The following is a 25,960-nucleotide window of genomic DNA, read 5'->3' as shown; positions in this document are numbered from 1 at the left end:
ATGTGATGGACCATGTGATGACCGGAGTGATGTCACCACAGGTCCTGTTCCTGCACACAGCAAAGAAAGAAGACAGAAGAGATGCTGGCTGCGCGATCAAGTGGATTAAGGTGAGTTAAAAATTATTTTTTTAACCCCTCCAGCGCTATTTTACTATGCATTCTGTATTCAGAATCTATTATTTTCCCTTATAACATGGTTATAAGGGAAAATAATAGCAATCTACAGAACACCGATCCCAAGCCCGAACTTCTGTGAAGAAGTTCGGGTTTGGGTACCAAACATGCTGAGTTTTCTCACACATTACAATGTTTTGCACTTCCGCAGAAAAATCGCGCATGTTCCCGCAACGCACCCGCACCTTTTCCCGCAATGCCCGTCTGAAAGAGGCCTAAGACTGCAACATAACCATCGTTTGACAGATCTGAACTGTGACTATTCTGCCTGTGAAAAATGATGGAAACCCCCTTTGGAGGCTTGTAGCACTACTATAATCCTTACATACCACTAGTGAAACGAAATGGACACTGTATGTAATCAGTAATACAGTACTAAGGCTAAAGATAATATAACATTGGAGGGGGATTCATCAGTGTGCCGATTTACTTAAAGGGGTATTCCCATCTGGGACATTTATGGCATATAACTAGGATATGCCAGGCCCATAACTGTCTAATAGGTGCAGGTCCCACCTTTGGGAGACGTACCCATCTCCAGATTCCAAAAATTTCCATGTTAACCCATAGCACTGAATTGATAGGACTGTGTGCTCTCTGTTTACTTCAGGGCCCAATTCCTGTGACAGGAGCTGGCCCGGAGGTGGACGCACATCTATCTAACATTTATGGCATACCCTATGTCCCAGATGGGTCAATTCTATGCACAAGGCTATGCTTATTTACAACATTGCTTCATTTAAAATAAATAAATAAGATACATTAAAGCAATAAAGTATACAAATGCCATAAAATGACATCTTAAAAATAATTGAAGAAATAAAAGACATAAGATGTAGAAATATGGCAAGAATATCGCTCTGTACTATGGGTTTATGAAAGGGTGCTCCGCAAGAAAAGGAAAAGGAAGAAAAGAAAAAAAACGTTTTAGAGCGAGAAAGGCATAGGGGGGAAATTATCATTCTCCCTACGCCAGTTTTAAGGTGTCAAAAAATTCACAGAAATGTTACATTTTTAACTGCCACGTAACAAAATTTTGTTGCAACTGGCATTTCTATGCCGCTCTCGCCACTTTCCAAGAATTGGGCATGGTAAGGGAGGGATGGGGCCAGACAACTCAGCATATTTTTCAACATTTTACGCATAAACTAAGACAGACACCAGAGCTGCTATAGATTTCAGATAAGCACAATGACGAAGGATGTGCCTAATTTATGGCTATTTAAGGTGCATAAAGCTATAATGAAGGCATTGCGGGGGTTTTCAAGAACGGCGTACCACACACTGGTCTTCGTAAATCTCCCCCGCTCACACAGATGCGGGCTGCCTTGCAGAAATTCTGTGCAGATTGCTGATGCATTTATACACCAATTCTGCACCAAAAACTGCGGGGTTTTGCTGTGGTTTTCTTGGGGGTTTTGCTGCAGATTTTACCATTGCATTGAAAGGGGTGACAGTTGCACAAATTAAATGAACAAACAAAAATTCGCACAGAGGGTCAATTTTTGCATGTAATCAAAAAGTAAAGTGCACATAAGATTAGTAAAATCTCCTACACATTGCTGGTACTGTATTACGCAGCTGTTTTTCCCACACAAATATCTGCTTGGAGAAAAAACGCATGTAGTCGGCATCATGTGCAGGTAGCCTCGTGTCTCATGGAGTAGTGCAATTATTCTTAAAGTGCACCTCCAATTATAAATATTTGAGATGAGTGAAATATTGAAAAATTAGATTCGGCTGATTTGCCGCATTTTCCCCAAAAATTGGCTTTGTGACAAATCATGAAACACATTTCTTTGTAAGTAGTGGGTGCAATAACAGGGCGATTGTGCTGCCCCCATCATTGCACCCATCAGATGCCGCATTCACAGCTAATCACAGCATTTGACACTAATAATACATTGTAAAATTAAAAAGTAAAAAATAATAAAAACATACTTACCTCCATTTGTTCGTGAAGAGCCGTCCGCCACCATCTTGATAAAAGATCTAGTGTGAAGGCTCGCGTAGCCCGTGAGGACATCATCACGTTGGCCGGCATAATGACGTCATACGTCACAGTGCACAGGATTGTTCGTGTGAAATCTTCAATCAAGATGGCTGCAGCCGGCTCTTTGTGCTCAAACAGAGGAGGTAGGTATGATTTTTTAATTTATTTTATTTAGCACTATTCAGGGAAAATTGATTCGCCACCCCAAAACACAAGGAAATTCGGAATCAAATTTTCACAGAAATTTCCCATCGAAGTCAACACTAATAAGTACAGTTGAGCAACACATTCCTCCTCCCTTCTAAGCTCCACAGGCACAGACCCCCCTGCTGCGCACTTCCACTACGGACTGTAAATATCTATCAGCAGACAAATCCACAGCAGGAATGAAAGCCTCGGATTTCTGCCTTAGATCCTCTTGTAAATACACATCACCACATGTGAACATGCGATTATAGTCAGTAAGAGGAGTGTGCGCAGTGGGTGACTGTGCTGCAGGACTCTGCTAATGATCGACATTGCAGAGTTAGTGCATCATATTATTTTTTTTCATTTATGACTGGAATTTCACTTTAATTTAGTAGATAATGAAAATATATATGTTAATATATATTTTATTTTTCTGTACTCAAAGTGAAGTGTGCTGTAGTCAAGTACAGTATAAGAATATATGCAAATTTTACTGGATCTCTTGACCATAATCAATATTTAAAGTGGTTGTTCAATTCAGATGGCCAGGGCCGTCTTTAACAAGGGTCAAAAGGGGCAGCTGCCTCTTGAGCCCTGCTGGCCACTGCCCCGGGTGTCAGGCTGTCAGCTACACAGGGGGTGCTGCCATGCCTGCCGGCACTCCAAGCATCCAGGCAGTGTACTGTGAGAGCTGTGATTCTCTAGGACCTTAGATGACATCATCACCATGTGACCAGTAACCTAGCAATATTACTGGTCACATGGCTATGAGGTCATCAAGGTCCTACCAGGAGTGTTGCAGGAGAAGTTTGCCTTAACTGTGGAGCTTTTTTTGTGAAGATTACATCAGAAAAAGGTGACAGGGGCTATTATGCTAATATACTGTAAACTACTGTATAGCGGGGTGCTGTATAGTGTGGGGGGCTATATACTGTGGGGGGCTGTATACTGTGGGGGCATGTATACTGTGTGGTGGGCTGTATACTGTGGGGGGCTGTATAGTGTGGGGGGCTCTATACTGTGGGTGCTGTATATTGTGAAGTGCTATACTGCTTTACTGTATAGTGTAGGGTGCTGTATCGTGTATAGTTTGGGGTGCTGTATACGGTGAGGTGCTATACTGCTCTACTGTATACTGTGAGGTGTTGTATACTGTGGGGTGCAGTATACTGTGGGCTGCTATACTGCTCTACTATATACTGTGGGGTACTGTATAGTGTGGGGTGCTATACTGCATACTGTGTGGTGCTGTATACTATAGGGTGCTATACTGCATACTGTGGGGTGCTGGGGTGCACTGTAACACTAGGGTGAGCCGAGCACTGGTCTCCTTCCTGCAGAGCGGTGCCCCCTTCCAGCCTGAGCCCAGATGCCCAGAGCACTGATCCTGAGCTGCTGGAGTCTTCAGAAAGTATTTACAGTCATTCACTGTACTCTACCAGATGTGTAGATTGTTTGTATGTGTGTTGTGGTGGAGGGCGTGATTGCCTGATAAGGTGTGGGAAGGCGGGATCCAGGGGGCCCTAGTAAATTTTTGCCCAGGGTCCTATCAATATTAAAGACGGCCCTGCAGATGGCCCCTCTAAATATAGATTATGGTCACTAACTGTTGGCTTCCCCTGGAGCGTAGGTGTTCACAGTTCCTATTAACATCAATGCTGTGTCTGTGTAATGCTTATATAGGGGTTCGGAAAAGGGACCTGCCTGTGTTAAAGAGGACCTTTCATCTGGCAAAAAATTGTGAACTAAGTGTCATGATCTGTACAGCGGCGCCCAGGGATCTCACTGCACTTACTATTATCCCTGGGCGCCGCTCCGTTCTCCCGCTATGCCCTCCGGTATGTTCGGTCACTTGGTTATAGTAGGCGGAGACTTAGGGGACTTGGTTATACTGGGCGGAGTCTGCCCTTGTTCTCCTGGTCGTCTTCTTCTCCTAGGCTGTAGCGCTGGCCAATCGCAGTGCAGAGCTCACAGCCTGGGAGTTTTTTTTCCGAACATACCGGAGGCCATCACAGGAGAATGGAGCGGCGCCCAGGGATAATAGTAAGTGCAGTGAGATCCCCGGGCGCCGCTGTACAGATCATGATACTTAGTTCACAATTTTTTGCCAGATGAAAGGTCCTCTTTAAATCGGAATTCAGTGAGAGGGTATTTGAAATGGGTTTTCTAACCAAGACAACCCCTTTAAATTCCACAGTTCGGCATCACACATGTACAAGTGTCTGATCTATTCGGAGAGAAGGAGAATATAGAATTATAGAAGGACACCGAAAGACTCAACTGCAGATTCACTTCATATTGAACTTGATGCCTACCTCCTTTCCTTAAAACTTTCGCTGATGATTTCACTGACTCAGCACAACACCAGACCAAACCCTGTGGGAGCCAGCTTGGTTAGGTCCCAGAGCCACAGACTTGTTTCTTTATACCCTGCATTAGCCACAGAGCGCCCGCTGCCAGTTCTAAATACTGCAGAGAATCAGGAATGACCTTGAAGTGAGGAGGTTGGCCTGATAAATGTGCTCCCTTTGCTGTACGGCGGCAAATGTAGATACATTTTGCCAATGCAGCAATTCATATGCATTCAAAGTGTGTCAAGCAGTTCAGCCATAATTTTAAATGCTCAGAATGGCATTAAAAAAAAAATACATAAATAAGGCTACTTTCACACTAGCGTTTTTTGCGGATCCATCTTGGATCTGCAAAAACGCTTCTGTTACAATAATACAACCGCATGCATCCGTCATGAACGGATCCAGTTGTATTATGTCTTATATACCCAAGACGGATCCGTCATGAACTCCATTGAAATTCAATGGGGGACTGATCAGCTTTCTATTGTGTCAGAGAAAACGGATCCGTCCCTATTGACTTACATTGTGTGTCAGGTCTTGCTCCGCATCCCAGGACGGACAGAAGAACGCTGCAGGCAGGCTGTTCCCCTGCCGGATAAGCCTAACGCTAGTGTAAAAGAAGCCTAACTTAGTAACGTAGTTTGTGAACCTGAAAAATAACATCTGTCCATCCAGTTCAGACTGTTATTCTGCATGTTGATCTAGAGGAAGGCAAAAAAAACAACAACTGTGAGGTAGAAGACAATTTCCCCCATTTTCGGGGGAAAGAAGTCCTTCCCGACTCAGGCAATCATAATAATTCCTTGGATCTGACATCTTATACAGCCTGGGGCAGACTCCCTGAGCCCCATTCCTCCCAGGCTGACAACACACAACACCCAGCATAGAACTCTGCAAGCTTTCCCTTCCTTTGGCTGAAGGCAAGCTCAACCCACCACTTTTTACCAGGCAACCATTCTGTCAGTACACAGTCTGTTCCTCAGAGATGTTCTCCAGGCCATGGTAGGTGACTACCACTATAGCACCTATGGGTCTCCCAAAAGCATGACAGGTGACTCACTACATAAGTTGTACACAGGCTCCTCATCACACTTTCAACACTCTCCATGATGGACAATCCACTCCAGCCAGTGTCCAATAGTACCCCCCCCCCCACACACACACACACACACTCGGTTATACTATTAACTTCATTGTAATTGAAAACGCACATATAGCAGCAGATCTACCGGGGGAAAAAAAACGACTTCTGAACTTTTGTTAATGTTTTTCAACAGATTCTATCACTTCACAAACAAATGGATAAAATCTCATCTGAAAATAGACCTAGTAATGAAGTCTGGTTGTGGCCACATGGATCATACAAAGGAAAGCTGAAGCAAACCGTTTCTTGGCTACTACTGCATATATATTTTAACAAGCATTTGTATGACATAAAACCTGTAATTCTGTGTATCTTATATTTATAGCATCCCCCAGAGTCATATTCAGGTTTCTTGCATGTGGATGAGCGTTATTTAGATGTCTGAGCGTTAAGATGATATCCGGTAAATAAGGTCTTGCAACTACGACATTAATATCCACAACTGTTTAGTTTAGTGACACTTTCACATAGAAATGGCAAGGCCAGCCGCAAAGTGAATCTACTTAATGTCTGGCCGTCAATGAATAATTAGTTTTAATTACTTTACTTTAAATAATTAGCAAGTACAGTAGGATGCACCAGCCTTGAAGGACAGCCAAATACCCTTGTATATTTACAGTATGCTGATTTCTTAAAGGGGTTGTCCGAGTTAACTAAAACTTAGCCCAGTGCCACTAAAAGCTATAAAAGGAAATATCATCCTATACTCACCTGTTTCTGCCCCCACCAATCTCAGAACTGCAGCTTTGGTTCTTCTCCTGGTGATTGTATACGAGGCTGCAGCTGTATGGCGCAAGACTGCTGAGGACAGTCATTGGCTGCAGTGGTCTCATGCCATATACCTCTACATCACCGATTCAGTCTTTTATACAGACTTGGGATGCACCACTGAGAGCGGCGGAGGAGAATCCAATGCTATATTATGAAACTCTTCTTGCCTAGAGGTATTTTGTATAGAAGCATAGAATACAGAGGCATAGTAAAAACTACATGTTTGAGGCTCTACCATGTGCATGAAGCCTTAAGGGTACATAGCATGGCTAAATCTATGGGGATAATTTATTACAAGGAGAATTTTGATGAGAATTTCTGAATGATAGAAATGTTACTGTATTTTTTTTTGCCAACCGTTCTACCCCCCAGTATTGGAGGACTGCAACATATTTTATGACTTTATAAAAACTTGTAGTTTTATAAATCAGGCATGCAAATAATTAATATAGCTAAACATGCCCACTTTCCACACAATTTTCAACAGTGGCAAGAGTTGCATTAAAGTCATGATATTTTTGTGCAAAAATGGAGTGCGCCTATACTGTCATAAAAATGACATAGGAGTTTCCTATGGAAAGTTTATCCTATTATCCTCTGAAGGGATTTGCTGCTGTTTTAGGCAAAAAATACGCAGACGTTAAAATAGACTAAAAACATGGAATGAACATATCTGTTAAATAAATATAAAATGTATTATGTTGTTATGACTACCTTACCGATTTTCCTTGGTCCCAAAAAGTAAACTTAACCCTTAAGAAAAATCACCATGGCAACCAAGCTTGCATGTGTGCTGGATTCATCCATAGGGATCCATGTACTTATCTTTGATGTGCCAACGATATATATATATTTCTCTTGCTGAAATAGTACATGGAAATATATTAAACTATAATCTTCTGTGGGGCAATGGTCAGTTTTCTACTGGTGAAAATGACGTGACAGACTCCTTTGTAAGACATCTTATTTAAAGGGAGTCTATCACTATAAAATCACTGTTATAGGGGTTTGCCAGCCTTTACTTAGTGATGTACTATTCTCAGGATGGGCCATCACTAGCTGTCCGACACTCTACACCCTCGCTGATCAGCTGCTTGGGTGTAGATCTGTTGGCGAAAGTCAGCGCCAGAACTACACAGCTCCACCAACGTCGTGGAGGCAGCTCTATATTACACCACTACATTGGTGCCTCAAGTTACAATATTAATTAGTTCCAGGACGACCAATGTATGTTGAAACCATTGTAAGTTGAGTTATCTGTTCCAAAGCTCCAAAATTTTATCCAAGATAAGAGAAAATGAAGATTTAAGAAAAATAAGCAGATTACTAAGACAGATAAAACAAGTCCTTACATATACCAGTCAGGAATAGCTTCTAACTAGCAACTAACACAGCTATTTACCAGAGAAGTGGCCTTGAGTGGTTAGATCTGAGTCTGAGGCATTGTATGTTGAGTCTCGTTTCAACTTACGATGGCCCAAAAAAGACCATTATATATTGAAAATATAGTATCTTGAGGGATCACTTGTACTGCCATTGAAGTCAATAGGGCCAGCACTGCAGTGCTGCACTCTGTCCACTACAAGGTTGACGGTGCTGTGCAGTCCTGGCACCAACTTACATTTACAAATACAGCGATCACTTGTCTCGATAGAAAACCATTGTTCCTAGGGAGCAGATCGTTTAGACCACTTAATCTGCTGTAAAGAACCAATGACTTCAGAACATCAGGATCATCTGATATTGAGATTGTTTGTTCCAAAATTGATGAAAAGACAAGAAGAAAACTGGTCTTGGAGGCTAACAAGAGGCCTACAGAAACATTAAAGGAGCTGCAGGAATATCTGGCAAGTACTGTCTGTGTGGTACATGTGACAACAATCTCCCATATTCTTCATATGTCTGGGCTATGGGGTAGAGTGGCGAGACGAAAGCCTTTTCTTACGAAGAAAAACATCCAAGCCAGGTTACATTTAGCAAAAACACATCTGAAGTCTCCCAAAAGAAAGGTGAAAAGGTGTTATGGTCTGATGAAACCAAGGTTGAACTTTTTGGCCATAATTCCAAAAGATATGTTTGGCGCAAAAACAACACTGCACATCACCAAAAGAACACCATACCCACAGTGAAGCATGGTGGTGGCAGCATCATGCTTTGGGGCTGTTTTTCTTCAGCTGGAACTGGGGCCTTAATTAAGCTAGAGGGAATTATGAACATTTCCAAATACCAGTCAATACTGGCACAAAACCTTCAGGCTTCTGATAGAAAGCTGAACATAAAGAGGAACTTCATATTTCAGCATGACAACGACCCAAAGCATATATCCAAATCAACAAAGGAATGGCTTCACCAGAAGAAGATTAACGTTTTGTAGACTTTTTATATCCACTGTATATATATATATATATTACACTCACCGGTATATATTACACTCACCGGTTTCCTGGAAGACTTCACAACTTCAACACATCCTGAGATTGACAGGAAAAAACACAGAGAGGTTTAAAAACCCCACCCCTTCCCCTCATCGCTAGTGTATTTTAACAGAACCAGGAAAAAGGGTAGAACATAAATGAAAGTAAAATTATCAACAAAAGGGTGGGAATATATGTGCTGTCATGGAGACTTCCAGGAAACCGGAATACCGGTGAGTGTAATACTTATTTCCCCAGTCGTCTCCATGACAGCACATCTGAGTACTAACAAAGTAAACTTTAGGGGGGGACAACCGCACCTAGGACTCTTGCGTCCAAAGGCCATGTCCTCATTGGCAAATACATCAACCCTATATTGCTTGTGAAGGTGTGAGCCCTCTTCCAAGTGGCCGCTCTGCAAATTTGTTCTAAAGATGCAGAGGCTCTCTCGGCCCTGGAAGTAGACATGGATCTTACTGAATGGGCTCTAAGGGACGGAGGAGCTTCTTTACTGGAGGCTCTATAGGCCTCAGAAATGGCAAACCTAATCCAGTGGGATATAGAGCTTTTTGCTGCTCTTTCACCCTTATTTGGGCCAGAAAACTGAATAAATAAGTTTTTATCTATCCTCTAATCTCTGGTGACATCTAGATAATAAAGTACACTTCTAACATCTAAATGGTGAAATCTTGTTTCCTTATCGTTTTTGGGATTGGCACAAAACGAGCAAATAACAATGTTTTGTGACCTGTGGAAAGTAAGAAACCACCTTAGGGAGAAAATCTAATTTGAATATGAGCTTATCTTTAAACACTCTAAGGCCTCTTTCACACGGGCGTCATGTTTTGGCTCAGAATGCGGCAAACCCACGCGAATAGGTACGCAACTGCAGTCAGTTTTGATTGCGATTGCGTTCCGTTGTTCAGTTTTTATCGCGTGGGTGCAATGCATTTTGCATGCGCGTGATAAAAAACTGAATGTGGTACCCAGACCCGAACTTCTTCACTGAAGTTCAGGTTTGGGTTCAAGGTTGTGTAGATGTAATTATTTTCCCTTATAACATGGTTATAAGGGAAAATAATAGCATTCTTAATACAGAATGCTTAGTAAAATAGGGCTGGAGGGGTTAAAAAATAATTTTACTCACCTTAATCCACTTGTTCGCGCAGCCTAGCTTCTCTTCTTTCTTCTTTCTTCAGAACCTGGGCAAAGGACCTTTGATGACGTCACTGCGCTCATCACATGGTCCATCACACAATCCATCACCATGGTAATGTATCATGTGACGGACCATGTGATGAGCGCAGTGACGTCACCACAGGTCCTTTTCCTCAAAGAAGAAAGAAGAGAAGCCAGGCTGCGCGAACAAGTGGATGAGGTGAGTTAAATTATTATTATTTTTTTTAACCCTTCCAGCCCTATTTTACTAAGCATTCTGTATTAAGAATGCTATTATTTTCCCTTATACCCATGTTATAAGGGAAAATAATAATGATCGGGTCCCCATCCCGATCGTCTCCTAGCAACCGTGCGTGAAAATCGCACCGCATCCACACTTGCTTGTGGATGCTTGCGATTTTCACGCGGCCCCATTCACTTCTATGGGCCTGCGTTGCGTGAAAAACACACAAAATAGAGTATGCTGCCATTTTCACGCAACGCACAAGTGATGCGTGAAAATCACCGCTCATGTGCACAGCACTATAGAAATGAATGAGTCCGGATTCAGTGTGGGTGCAATGCTGTTTACCTCACGTATTGCACCTGCGCGGAAATCTCATCTGTGTGAAGGATGCCTAAGGAAGGGCTCCTGGATAGATAAAGCCTGAAGCTCACAAATTATTCTTGCAGAGAATATTGCCACTAAGAAAATGGTCTTAAGAGTAAGCCATTTAATAGTCAGGGAGTCTAGAGGCTCAAATGGAGAATCTGACAAATCTCTAAGAACAGTATTCAAGTTCCATGGCGCGATCATATTTTTAATTCTGGGTTTCAATCTATCAGCCTCTTGAAACCCTAGACACCCAGGAGACCTCATAAAGACTAGTGTTATATAGGGCACGTAATGCGGAAACCTGTACCTTAAGGGTATTCGGGGAGAGACCCATATTCAAACCGTCCTGGAGAAATTCCAGGACGAGAGGGATATTGGGGGTAGATTGGTTAAACCTAACACCAAATTTTTTTTCCAAACCTTAAGATATGTCATACAGGTATTGGATTTTCTACTGAGCAAAAGGGTATTTACAACCCTCTGTAATAGACCTAGACCTAAGAGGATGGACTACTCAGTAACCAGGATGACAGCTTGAGAAGACTGGGGTTCGGGTGAGAGATTGGACCCTGCATTAGAAGATCCTTCCTCGGGGAGGACAGGATTGGATCTTCCTGGCTAAAGGATTTTAAGAGAACGAACCAGCCTTTTCTGTGCCAAAAGGGGACGACCAGGATTAGGACACATCTTTCGGATTGGAATTTATGCTGAAGCTTTGGGATCATCGGGATTGGGGGAAAGGCGTAAATCAGTCCCGACGTCCAGTCCTGAGTGAAGGCGTTTACTGCCACACAGGGATCCCTTGGATTGAGCGAGAATTAATGCGGTACTTTGTGGTTTCTTCTTGAGGAAAACAGATCTAGACTTGGACTATTGATTTTGGATCCTCTGAAAGGCCGACTGGGATAGGGACCAGTCTGCCTGAAGATTGAGAGAACCCTTCAGGTTCTCTCAATCAGAGATTTTAGGTTCTTCTATGCCCATAGTTTTGAGAGATTCTGAAGGTGTCCATGCCTTGTACCTCCCTGATGCTGGATGAAGGCTACAGCTGTGGAATTGTCTGAGTGGACTAGTACATGACATCCTTCTTTGAGATTCGGACCAAGTCCCCTGAAAGGAACCTGTGACATTAAGGGCACACAAGCCCCAGGAACTGGCGTCCGTTGTCAACGATAACACTTCCTCCTGGCTCCAAGAGACTCCTGACTCCAGATTCCTGTCTCTAAGGAGGTCTTTACCTCTTTGGTTATGGACATCCTCTGGTCTAGGGTTAACTGAGATCTGTTCCATTTCCTGAGGATGAGGTCCTGTAGAGGCCTCATGTGGAATTGGGCCCAGGCGACAGCTGGAATGCAAGAAGATAGGTGACCTAAAAGCTTGGCTTTCTTATGAATTGTTGGATCCCTAACTTTAGATCCTGGACCTTTGGAGATGGAAGAAATGATTTTTGGAGGACAGAATCCAGGAGGATGCCTAAAAACATTCTTTGATGGTTTGGGATAAGATTGGATTTCTCCCAGTTGACTATCCAGCCCAGGTTCTGAAGGTGAGAGAGGACCACCTGAAGATGAGCTTGTAGGAGATCCAACGTTTCTGCTATAACTAACAGATTGTCCAGATAAGTGATAAATTGATATTCCCTTTTGGCTTAGGGAGTCCACTACTTCTGCCATAATCTTGGAGAAGATGCGAGGAGCAGAAGATATTCCGAAAGGGAGACAGTTGTATTGAAAGTGATGAATCTTCTCTTTCAGCTTAACTGCAAACCTCAGATATTTTCTGGATAGGGGATGGTTTGGGACATGAAAATAGGCGTCCTTGAGGTCTATTGTGGCCATTGTGGCCATCATAGCCCCCTTTTTCATGAGTTTAATGGTGGATTTGACAGTTTTCATTTTTAACCTGCAATAGGTTATGTGTCTATTTAGTGGCTTCAGATTTATAATTGTCTGGAATTTGCTATTCGATTTCTGAACCAGGAACAATGGGGAATAGTGACCCCTTCCTCTTTCCCAGTTGGGAACACTCTCTATTGCCCCTAGACATAATAATTCCCTTATGCCTTCAGACAAAGAGGACCTCTGAGGCCAGGGGAGTTGGGTTATCATGAATTTTTGTGGGGGAAGATAATCCAACTCTATAGCATAACCGTTTTTTACGATTCTGATTATATATGGGTCTGTGATGACTTGCTCCCAGGAATTTATGAAGGAGCTGAGTCTTCCCCCAACAGAAATGGCATCATTGCTTGGAGGAGGAGGAAGGATCTCCCTTGTTGGGGTTAAAAAGAAAATTCCTTCCTTTACCGCCCTTGGCATAGCTCCACCTTCCTGATTTTCCCTTATCTGATCTGGTATCCTGCTGTTGTTTACGAAAAAACTGCCTTCTATTTTTGGATCTGACTTCGGGAAAACCTTTCTTGTGGTCTGTAGCATTCTCTAAGATCTTATCCAGATCAGGGCCGAACACATACTGCCCATGGAACGGTAAGGATATCAATTTGTTTTTAGAGGTCATATCACGGGACCAGGCCTTCAACCACAGGACTCTTCTGATGGTGTTAGAGAGTACTGCTGTACGGGCAGAAAGTCTTACAGACTCTGCGGAGGCATCTGCCAATAAATTAGTGGCCTTTCTAAACAGGGGAAGGCTGTCCAAGATCTTCTCTCTTGGGGTCTTGTTAATTAGGTGAAGCTCTAATTGCTCCAGCCACACCGACAAGGTAGGAGCTACACATGTCGCCGCCTCCCCGGGTTTTAAAAGAGCAGCAGTAGCTTCCCACGTTTTTTTAAGGAGGCTTTCTGCCTTTCTGTCCATAGGGTCCTTTAGCTGCGCAGCCTTGGCCACTGGAGCATCGACTCTGGGAATGGACTCCCAGTCTGTGCAATCTGCCTCATCAAAGGGGTACCGCCTTTTTATACCACGGGGAATAAAGGAGCCCTTTTCAGGTTTATCCCATTCCACTCTTATGATCTTCTGTATGTTATCCGGAACTGGGAATACAGATCTCTGCCTCTCCCCCAAACCCCAAAATATTTCCTCCTGAACAGATCTGGGCTTCCTGGGAATCTCCATATCCTCAATATCCTCAGGATTAAAAAGGAATCTTTTATATTCGTTATCTTCATTGTATTCTTGAGGTTTTTCCAAGATCTCAGGATCCGATAGTTCAGGATTCACGGAATCGGAATCACTTCCCACATACCTAAGATCTCTAGAAGAACTCAGTCTATGGGGAAGGGGAGGGTCCCAGGCGGCCAGGGCAGATTGAACTTTCACTTTAACTATGGACTTAATATCCTCCAGCAGACTAGATGTTTCGGACTTGACAACAGACGCGGTACACTCCTTGCATAAAGGTTTAGACCCAGAGGAAGGTAGACGTTTAGAAGAGAGACCACACTTTCTGGATTTAACCTTGGCAGAAGAGGAAGACTCCTTTTCTCCCTGCAACATACAAGGGAGAGAAGGGTCAACCACTATAGGGTAAGTATAACATAAGGAGGGTGCCTGACACAGGGTAGTGGGGGGCTCAGATCCAAAGCCAGTGGTTGTAGGGGCACTCATGTTTTCCCGTTCCCATCCACAGAAATGGCAGAGACTGCAGGCAGGGTGAGAACGCTGGGCGCCATGTTGGGACCGGCATTGCTCTCTTTAAACACTAGGCATGTGCCGGCCGCGCACAGCATGACATCATGATGCTAAGCCACGCCCCTCGGATCTGACGTCATCACCCAGCGGCTGGAGGGAAGCATGTCCTAGCGTCTCTCCAGCCACCTTTCCACTCCGCATTAAGCCCTCCTGGACCGCCGTAGGATGGGGCTTCGCCGGGGCCACCATACAATAAAGGTTCCTGGGCGCATACCACACAGGAAGAGGGAAGAACCGGACCGCCGGAACCGACCGCCAGGTATCGAAATAGGCTAGGAACCCAGAGAGCTCCCAGCACAGGACAGGACAGGAAAAAAGACTGGTTATGAGGGGAAGGGGTAGGGTTTTTAAACTTCTCTGTGTTTTTTCCTGTCCGTTCAGAGGAAGTCAATCTCAGGATGTGCTGTCATGGAGACGACTGGGGAAATATATATATATTAGGCCTGCACGATATATCGCCAAAGCAATCGTATACACGATAATCGTCGATTGCGATGTGGCAATTTGGCTGACCCAAAAATGCTGCGATTACATATAATGATACACGCCCGCCGCGATGCCGCACAGCACGGTCGGCGGGTGTATCAACAGAGTTAGGAGGGGCTGGGGGCCCGCATCTGGACTAGGAATGACAGTGGGGCCCGGATTAGTCCCTGTATTCTAATGCACCGGCCCCGCTCACTGTTGTATAATCTTATCTAACCTGTAGGCATATTAAGATATAATAATCATGTATAAACCAGCTGTATTACTTACAACTAAGTTGCGTAGCAGAGAGGAGGGAGGAGGCAGGCCGGGAGGGTGGGCGGGCAGGCGGCGCGTCACGCACTACGTCATGCACCTGTGCCGCCCACTTTATGAATGAAGCAGGCGGCGCGGGCGCCTCCTCCCTCCTCTCTGCTATGGAATTAGTTGTAAGTAATACAGCTGGATTACACATGATTATTATATTTTTAACAATGCCTACAGGTTAGATAAGAATATACAACAGTGAGCTGGGCCGGTGCATTAGAATACAGCGACTGCAACGGTCCCCGCTGTCATTCCTAATCCAGAAGCCGGCCCCCAGCCCCTGTATTGGAGGTCATTCACAATGCAGAAACACTGTTATGGGGGGGGATCTGTTGATGGCATTTAGCATAACATGCTATATATGTGTCATCCACAGATCCCCCATAACAGTGTGTCATCCACAGATCCCCCATAATAGTATCATCCACAGACCACCATTAGTTCAAAACCCACCAAAAGCATACCTTTTGGTTCAAAATTTTTTTTTATTTTCCTCCTCAAAAACCTAGGTGCGTCTTATGGGTAGGTATGTCTCATAGGGCGAAAAATATGGTATATTACCTTATATTGCTGCTGCCGACTATGGTGTTCTTTAAAAAGTTCCTGTTTGTTCAGTGTTCGGAAAATCTTATTTTAATGAACACATTTTCTTATATCTATTCTATTTTATTTATCTGTTCTGTGCAGTGCTATTAAGAAAATGGCAAGTTTTGTATTTTGTACTTTTGCAGTAATGCAAATGTTATTTAATTTAGTAAAACATGTTTTATTTTGAAAAACACTGTGCGTTTCAGTTCTTGAGTTAAGCATAACTACATTTCAGCATTATCAGTAATTTGTGTGTGCTTTTGCCTTGAAAATGCAAGCAAATAGACCTCTAGCACAATTCCCTTAAAATATTGCATCGCATATCGTTATCGCAATTTTTAGGGCCCTAATCGCAATCGCACAAAATACCCATATCGTGCAGTCCTATTTATATATATACAAAAGACACTTAAATTCCCTTAAAGCACAGGACTGGGAACTGATGTTTTTATTTATTTATTTATTTATTTTATGTACTTATATATTAAATGTTTTATTATTTTCTGATATACTGGTTTAATATGAATTCAGTAAATATTTGATATCAGTCAGTTCCTGTTTTTCACTGCGACTCAGAGTCAATGGCAGTTACCAACAAGAGGTTATTTATCAGATCTGCAGGACAATAAACTGCGGCAAGAAGCCATGAAACTGGTGCTTTAACCTTATTACTTGAAGGAGTTCCCTTGGTCTCCTAGGTACTGCTCGGTGGCCAGCTGTCTTGGAGACGGAGCTGGAACACAGAATGAGGAGTTTAGTGTGCAGGGGAAGGCGATAAATCTGTGACTGTAAAGGGCTCCAACATTTTCTTTTTTTCATTGGTTTCTTTCTGCCTGCCTGGGAGCCCAGAATAACCCAATCTAGATATAAAGCGTTTACAGGGCAGCACACAGGGACCATTCCAGCATCGATTCTGACCCCCTCCCTGGAGGCTTTGTGATGTAATTATTGCAGGTTTTATAGCTGCCTCCCCATTTATCCGGTAGAAAGAGACAAGGTCTTGTGTGAACTGCGTGTGGTTACTCTTGGAGAACAAAATGAAAAGGAATTACAGTATATGGATTGGTTTTTCCTGTAGACCTAGTATATTGTATCTAGTAAATACAGAATAAGAGTAACAGGACGGGTCTGATATTATGTAGGCAGTCCTTGATGGAAGAAGAAGAATGGCAAAACTGATGCATTGTTAGAGCATAAATAATGTGTCCTACTTTAGAGGTGCTAGCCCTGGGAGGTAAAGAATAATCATCATAACAGGCAAGAAGAACAAAGACCAAAGCCATGGAACAGTCATGGTGGAAGAATATCATTGGTATGCATCTATCAATTTCTAAAGCTGCCATTACACCGCCTGATGTTCGGGCAATCCGGGGGCTGATGCAAACTGGATCCATTATTCTGTTCTATTCAATATCGGCAGCACATCCCTCGTTATACAGGAAGAAGTGCTGCCGATAATTGGCATCTTCCATCCTGATAAAAGATGCCCATCAGCCAATGAACGAGCGTTTGCTTATTCATCAGCTGATCGACTGCTTGATTTTACAAGTCAATTATTGGAACGAGCGTTCCTGGGAATGCTTGTTCCCGATAATTCGCCCGATTATCGCGCGGTCTAACCTGTGCACATTACATTTATTGAAGAGGACCTGTGAGTTCTCCTGACATGTCTGTTCTAGTAATTACAATTATATTCACCATGAAAAAAAAGACAATTCTGGAGCATCTTTTCTTAGTACTATGGGAGAGATTTATCAAGACCGACGCTTTCTGCTGCCAGAGCATGTGTCTAATTTATGACGCGATACAGGCCTCATTATAAATTACCCCGCTGCCAGAGGATGCGTCTAATTTAAGACGAGGTGCAGGCCTCCTCATAATTTAGAAGCATGGAAGTCAGTGTGCCTGAACAGAAATCTATGGAAGCTCTGAGCTGCAGTAGATTCCTGGCATCATTTGCCCCAGAAAGCTGGCGAAAATAAAGATAAATTTGTCGCCGTGGCTTAGCACACCCCCTTCTCATCCTTGCCATGCCTCTTTAGGAAAAGTGACGAAGGCGGCATAAAAACAATACTTGCAACTATTTATTTTAAAAAGTTGCACTTAAAATCTTGCAAACTGACTTTTTAACACCACTTTTTGGGAGCAATTAAATGATAAATCTCCTGTGTTTTTCCTGATGGAAATATTTGAATACATTGACAACTGGGTGTTACCTTTCTCCTCATCAAAGGAGTGTGTCCTTATACAGTCTGAGACTGAGACTGTCCAACTATTACAAGTTCACACAGAGGCTCACTCTATTAACAAAGGGAATTGCAACATCCGCTTCTCAATTTACTCATACACTCACCTAAAGAATTATTAGGAACACCATACTAATACGGTGTTGGACCCCCTTTTGCCTTCAGAACTGCCTTAATTCGACGTGGCATTGATTCAACAAGGTGCGGATAGCATTCTTTAGAAATGTTGGCCCATATTGATAGGATAGCATCTTGCAGTTGATGGAGATTTGAGGGATGCACATCCAGGGCACTGAAGCTCCCGTTCCACCACATCCCAAAGATGCTCTATTGGGTTGAGATCTGGTGACTGTGGGGGCCATTTTAGTACAGTGAACTCATTGTCATGTTCAAGAAACCGTTTTTCCAGTCTTTAACAGTCCAATTTTGGTGAGCTCATGCAAATTGTAGCCTCTTTTTCCTATTTGTAGTGGAGATGAGTGGTACCCGGTGGGGTCTTCTGCTGTTGTAGCCCATCCACCTCAAGGTTGTGCATGTTGTGGCTTCACAAATGCTTTGCTGCATACCTCGGTTGTAACGAGTGGTTATTTCAGTCAACGTTGCTCTTCTATCAGCTTGAATCAGTCGGCCCATTCTCCTCTGACCTCTAGCATCAACAAGGCATTTTCGCCCACAGGACTGCCGCATACTGGATGTTTTTCCCTTTTCACACCATTCTTTGTAAACCCTAGAAATGGTTGTGCGTGAAAATCCCAGTAACTGAGCAGAATGTGAAATACTCAGACCGGCCCGTCTGGCACCAACAACCATGCCACGCTCAAAATTGCTTAAATCACCTTTCTTTCCCATTCTGTCATTCAGTTTGGAGTTCAGGAGATTGTCTTGACCAGGACCACAACCCTACATGCATTGAAGCAACTGCCATGTGATTGGTTGACTAGATAATCGCATTAATGCGAAATAGAACAGGTGTTCCTAATAATTCTTTAGGTGAGTGTATATTTCCAGGACGAATAACATAGGAATGGCAGAACGCAGAGTGCTAAGAACATTTGCTCCGGAATTCATATACAAGCATTTATGGAAGCAAGACATGTCTATGCATAGTTGAAAAAATAAACATGGAGTGGTAAGATTATATCACGCTTGATAGTAGGTTAAGGCAGAACAAAAAAATGTTTGAATGGAAGTGCTGGAACTAAAGGATAATTCGAGTCTTTCATATTGCACAAATATAAAGGGAGGGGGAGAGGAGAGGCAGTCTGCCCATGGTATTAAGACAAAGTGCAAGACCAGCAAACTAAATCCTTGGCCTGGGTGAAGGAAAGTCTCAACTACAGCATTTGTGACATGTAGACTATAAACCGTCACTGATTTTTGATACATTTTTACATTTAAAAAATTTACTACAGCAATAAGCTGATCTGAGAAGTTTTGCTCATCTGCAGTTGGAAGAGGTTTTGTAGACTCCCAGACAAGACTGAATCTACCCAAAAGAAAATATTTCTTGTATGAATGCAAATTATTTCACCTCTAGCTTAATTTTTTTTGCTATAAGGGATCCCTTGACAAGAAATAATGAAATAGTGAAAACTTTTTTAGATGGAATTCTTCTTTAATTATAACAATTTTACGCGTAGATCAAGTAGGACAACCCCTTGCAGGTGGACTGTTGATCACCGCTGGTCTGGCAAAGATACAATTTATAAAAAGAACACTCTAACTTTCAGTATGGACTTTGACCACCGGTAAGGACAAGGTGCCATTATGTTCTGATTAGTGAAGGCAACCCTTGAGACCTTGTTTAGATCTCAGGCTGGCTTCCAGTCTCTAAAGTGTTCAGTGGATGGGATCAAAGGTTTCTTTTATACTGGTCATTGCTGTGTCCTCATGATCACGAGTATCTACAGTGCATGTAGAGCAACACGAGAAATGAGTCCAACTAGTGATACTTGAACGTCCAAATAAAGATAATTCTTAAAGGAGTTTTCTCTCTTCAGCAAATGGCATTTATTATGTAGAGAAAGTTAATACAGGGCACTTACTAATGTATTGTTATTATCCATATTGCCTCCATTGCTGGCTTGAATAATTTCGAGGGGTTTATGGCCACCGCTGCAGTGAAGATACCAGGTGGCCGGGACGGGATCTGCCGCACATGTGTGCCTATGCATGCTCCTGTCCACCAGAGAAGCTGGAGCTTTTTTCCATAGTGTGCAATCACGACCACCGCTGCTGGATTGCAGGGTGGTCATAACCACTGGAAACGAGCAGTGTATAATGTGATGGAAAAAAATGAATCAAACCACTAGAAACCTTTGTCTACATGATAAATGCCATTTGATGAAGTTGGACAACCTCTTTAAAGAATAGAAACTATTCAGTCTTACAAATATGCAGGAGACAATTACAAGGGGGGGCAAATTTTTTTTTTTCATGCCACTGTATTTTAATGTTCCCATCTCATACAGTATAAACCTCAAGGTTATGAGGAGGGAGATGACAGTCGGGTAATATTACTACGTAGATTTTAATAATGAGAGATTAGAATTTGTCCTTGGCATGAATGTATTTTCTAACCGTTAATGTTGGTATGTGAGTGTGGTCCTGATATCTCCTTTTACAATACACAGGAGCCCTCAAAGTTATTTAAACCAGCCCCCATACATAGACCGCACAGAATTGCTTCTCCTTCAATCTGATTAGGTCACATTTTAGCCTCTTCTTCATTAATCTTTGTTCCGGCTCTAAGGTCTTTTTTTTTTTTTTGAAGATGTGAAAAAAATGCTGTGAGAGTCAATTAGAAAATCATGCAATTATAGGAACAGTAACCCTTAAAGAGTCTATTAAGCGAGACTTAAATTGCTGCAGAGCAATGTGATATCTGCATGAATACTAAACAGGCTCATTTATGGCCAATCCTATTATCAGAGTCCAAATTAATTTATAACCGTGCCACGCGTACACAAGCACCGAGTCCTGCGGATCAGATCCGGCCTGTGACCATCACATATTCACATTTAAAAAAAAAATTGTTGAAGTTTAAGGCCCCTTTTACATGAGCAAGTTTTCCGTTCGACGGAAACGCATAGCACCCGCACTAAATCCTGACCCATTCATTTTGATGGGTCTGTGTACATGAGCGGTTTTTTTTTCACGCATCAGTTATGCGTTGCGTGAAAAACGCAGCACGTTCTATATTCTGGGGTTTTCGCCCAGCCCTGGCCCCATAAAAGGGGAATGGGGCTTCAGTGAAAAACGCATTGCATCCGGAAGCAAGTGCTAAGAGATGTTGTTTGTAAACCTTCTGTTTTTTATCACGCGCGTAAAAAAACGCATGAAAATGCATTGCACCCGCGCGGAAAAAAACTGAACTTAACGCAATCGCAGACAAAACTGAACTGAACGCAATCGCAGACAAAACTGACTGAACTTGGTTACAAAATGGTGAGAGTTTCACTGAACGCACCCTGAGCCAATCCGTCACGCTCGTGTGAAAGAGGCCTAATGGATGTTTTATAGATTTTGTCTGACAGAGAGTAAACATAACTATCACAATATATAAAGTGTTAAGACACAGAGCAATAGATCAAGTATAAGAAGCGAGACAGTATGACTGCACCTCAGCCTCTTTACCTCGGAGGCCTAGAGGAACCTCTGGGATCGCTACTTGTGCTCATTATATCTGCAATTATTACCTCATCTGATTGATGCTTCCGTTGCTTGCATGGTGGTTTATAATCATTCTATCCTTGGTTTTATGAAAATCAGCATACCATGCAATCACTATCTGGTGAGTATGTGTCTCTCTCCGCAAGCTAAACTGCAGTTATTGATCACAGCCATGAACTAATGTGGCCAAGCTAGAGATCAGTCAGGCAGGCAGTCAACCCTGTCCACACTAATCAGGGCCGGCTCCAGGTTCATGTGGGCCCTTGGGTGATAAATCTCAGTGGGCCCCCAACCAGTATAATGACCCCACAGTGGCCCTCCATTCAGAATATTGACCCCCAGTCGCCCCCATTCAGAATAATGACCCCCCCAGTGGCACCTACACTGGGGGTTATACTGTATGGAGGGGGCACTATACTGTGTAAGGGGTCCTCACTAGCTAGAACTGACTGGGCCCACAGCAAATTTTGTACGAACCGCCCCCCCCCCCCAGTGGGTTCACATCACATTTTTCTGTCCGTTTGATGTATAGAAAAAAGGTACGGTATACAAATGTGCAGCACAATACGTTTTTGTATATTGCAGGGCCCAGTAGAAAAAATACATACGTTAACATATATGTTTTTTTAATATGGAACTGTATGGTGAACGGCAGCCACTGTATAGCATCAGTCTGAGGCATCTGTTAATGTTTACGTTTTTGGTATCCCTAAACGGATAGCAAAAATGTGATGTGAACCCAGCCTTAGTGTCAGAATAAGCACTGGTACAAAGCAGAGCAGAGAGGGGAGGCCGCCATGTACTGACAGAGCACAGCCTGGTCCTGGTGGTCAGCAATCTGCAACTTTTCTCCACTCATGCCAGGTCTAAAAAAGGTGGCGTGGGCAGGGAAGGGGATACAGTTATGGTCATACAGTTATTAGATAACACCACCATACAGTGACTGGATACTTCCATACAGTGACCAGATAAAACCGCCATACAGTAACTGGATAGCACCACCATACAGTGACCGGATAAAAGGGTATAAGGGGGCACAGTACAGGGAATAACTAGGGGCACTGTACAGGGTATGGTAAGAGGGCACAATGAAGGGTATAAGGGGGCACAGTACGGGATGGGGGGCACAGTCACGTGACCCTGTGACGTTAGAAGGCCCTTATGGTGCATGCGGTTTAGACACCACCATAATGAGAGGCAGAGGAGTGAGATAGGGGCACAGAGCCCTGGATGGGCAGGAGGGGTGGACACAGAAAGTAGGTGGAAGGGGCTCTGAGAGGGATTCATACAAGAAGTAGGGGCAGGAGGTCTGTGCAGGGCAGCAATAGGAGATAGGGTGGAACAGGAGCTCTGGATACATGAGGGAGGAAAGGAGACAGCAGGGGCTCCATGATGATGAGATAAGAGAAGGGATATGGGGGGGGGGGGACAGGTGTCATGGAAGCAAACTGCTTAATAAGGCAGTAAAACAACTAAATAGCATGACGCTGCTGGTCTACTACAGCATCCAGCAGCAGCTTGAAGAGTTCCCTGACATCCCCACCCCCCTCCTGTCCCACAGAGAAGAGACAGTCACAGTGAAGACTCACTTACAGACTTGTCTGCATCTCTTCACACTTCTGCTCCGCTGGGGTCTCTCTCCTCCTCAGGCAGCACGTCCTGTGTATAGGGGTCGTGTGTGAAGCTTTTAAGGTAAGGTGCTGCTCTGCTGGAGTGAAGGGGGGGCGTGTCTGAAGCTCCGCAGCACGGAAGCTTGTAAGGGGAACAGCGGCAGCTCCCTGCGCTCCAGCAATTAGCGCTTCCATCTGTATTGATGGAAGCGCTGATAGCAGCACAGTGCAAGCCCCGACATACCCGTGCAAGCCCCGGCACTTGCACGGGTATGTCGGGTGGTAACGCCAGCCCTGACACTCATATTTGGGGTTTCCAGGGGTAGAATTAGCATATGTGCAAGCTACTTTACCCGGAAAGTTAGGTGGGTCATCTGCATCTTAAAAGAAGCTTCCAACGCTCATTAGATCCAATTTAAAAGAGTTTTCTACCTTTTAGATATTGATAAATTTTCTTTTAGATAGGTCATCAATAGAGATGAGCGAATTTCTCAAAAATTCTATTCAGTCAGTTCACAGAATTTTCAAAAAAGATTTGATCTGAATTTATTCATGGTGAATCTCGTTAAAAAAACAAACTATTTCCTGGCTGCAGAGAGCCAGTGTGCTTTGCAGGAACACGCATAGGGAGTCTGCTATGGTAAACAATACTGAGTCAGTATGACACAGGCGTCGCTCTTGGAATCACTGCACGATTCACTTATTTGGGCAGTTATGGGGCCAAAACTCACCAAATAACTCAAGTGTGAACTCAGCCATACAGGTCAATGTTAGCACCATTTATAAAGAACCGTGCAGAGGCCCAAGATCCTACTATAGCGTGAAAGAGCACACTCCTTTTACACCGTCGTCAGCTGATTCCACATAGATGTCTACAGAACCTGTTCTATTAAACGCTTATACAAGTAGAGCCCCCCCTGACAGAGTGAAGAAGGTGTCAGCAGTAAGTTTTCTAAAGCCCCCCAAAAAACAGGAGTGGATCCAAAACAGAGATAACACTTGAATGGAATATTTGCATGTCTTCTGTGTTTTGTACCCACTCCTGCTTTTAGCTACCAAATCATAAGCTAACTGGGATGCAAAATAGGGACCATGTCATACAGGCCTTACAGCTGCTACATAGATAGGATCAGTTGTGTGTCATTTTTCCTTCCTTCTGACAGATCATAAGAAGGGTCAAATAAATGATGATGTCAACCAGGCCAAAAAGGCAAAATAGTGGCCCAGTCATGGATGGGGGAGGATAGGAACAGCATGAGAAGTCCACAGAGTGGACCAGTGACAGAGTGGTGAGGTCAGCATGAGCAGCAGCATGAGGGTCTCCTCCGTGTGCTGAGGTAGCAGCAGCATGAGGAGACCACGGAGTGATGAGGTGGCAGCAGCATGAGGAGACCACAGAGTGTTGAGTTGGCAGCAGCATGAGAAGACCACGGAGTGGCCCAGTGACATAGTGGTGAGGTAGGGGCAGTACCAGTACCAGCTGAAGATAGTGGGTGGCAGTAGGAGTACCTGGCAGCAGGTGTGTGGCATAAGGCATGTGGCAGCACCATAATAGTAGCTGAAGCAGGTAGACAGAAGAAACAGGTCTCTTTTGACAAAGTTTATGTTTCGCACCATGGATGATCTAGTCTGATGCATAATGCACTGGTGTGTGGCATCTGTTCCAGCACATGAATCAGTGGAATTACGTTCATCCCGTCCTGGTGACTGACAAAGTGGCCTCCTCAAAGGGCCCGAGTAAGCGGAAGGTGTCACGCATGAGCTGCCACTGGCTAACATCAAAGTTACACAGGGGACAACCTCTGTCCGCCTGTATCATCAAAAAATCGTTTATGGCCTTTCTCTGTTCATATAATCTTTCCAACATATGAAAGGTGGAATTCCAACGGGTGGAAATGTCGCATATCAGCCTATGTTGGAGATGCCGTTTTGCCGCTGCAGTTCAAGGAGGGTGTGCTTTGCAATGTAAGAGTGGCTGAAGTGCATGCAAAGTTTGCAGGCCATTTTCAGGATGTCTTGCAGATGGGTGAAGGCTTCGGGAACCGCTTTACAACCAGATTGAAGGCGTGCGCTATGCAGGGCGCATGGCTCAGCTCTCCTTGACGCAGCGCCGACAACATGTTCTTCCCGTCGTCGGTCACCATGGTTCAGATTTTGAGTTGTCGAGGAGAAAGCCAGGATTAAATTTCTTGATGAAGGACACGGAGCAGTTCCTCCCCTGTGTAACTCCGTTCGCCCAGGCAAACTAGATGCAGAACAGCATGACACCTACATGCCCTGCACATGTGGTATGCTGGAGGAGCACTTTGAATTGTCCCTGCAGTGGAGGCTGATGACACTGTGGAGAGTGAGGAGGCAGAGGCAGACATTGTCGCAGGACCAACGGCTTGAGAACATGGAGGCGGAAACGGCATCACCTGGCCAAGTTGCTGGTGTGGCTGGGCAGGAAACCACATTTACCCAGTGGGCCATAAAGGACATATATTGTCTATGACTGTAGTTACATCTCCACATGTCGGCGCTGCCGTGCACTTTGGCAGACACCGAGAAGCTCAAAGACTGACCAACCTTCTGTTTTACATATGT

The 25,960-nt window shown here is 43.8% G+C and overlaps 1 protein-coding gene across 1 annotated transcript in view; it reads left to right on the top strand.

The window, feature by feature from the left end:
- VWC2L (von Willebrand factor C domain containing 2 like) overlaps positions 1–25,960 on the top strand; it is a 213,835-nt gene that overhangs the window by 166,708 nt on the left and 21,167 nt on the right. The gene's annotated exons all lie outside the window — the stretch shown is intronic.

Source organism: Bufo gargarizans, chromosome 8, assembly GCF_014858855.1.
Source record: "Bufo gargarizans isolate SCDJY-AF-19 chromosome 8, ASM1485885v1, whole genome shotgun sequence".
NCBI lineage: Eukaryota > Metazoa > Chordata > Amphibia > Anura > Bufonidae > Bufo > Bufo gargarizans.
The sequence above is the reverse complement of the archived record's forward strand: the minus strand, read 5'-3'. Positions and strand labels throughout refer to the sequence as shown.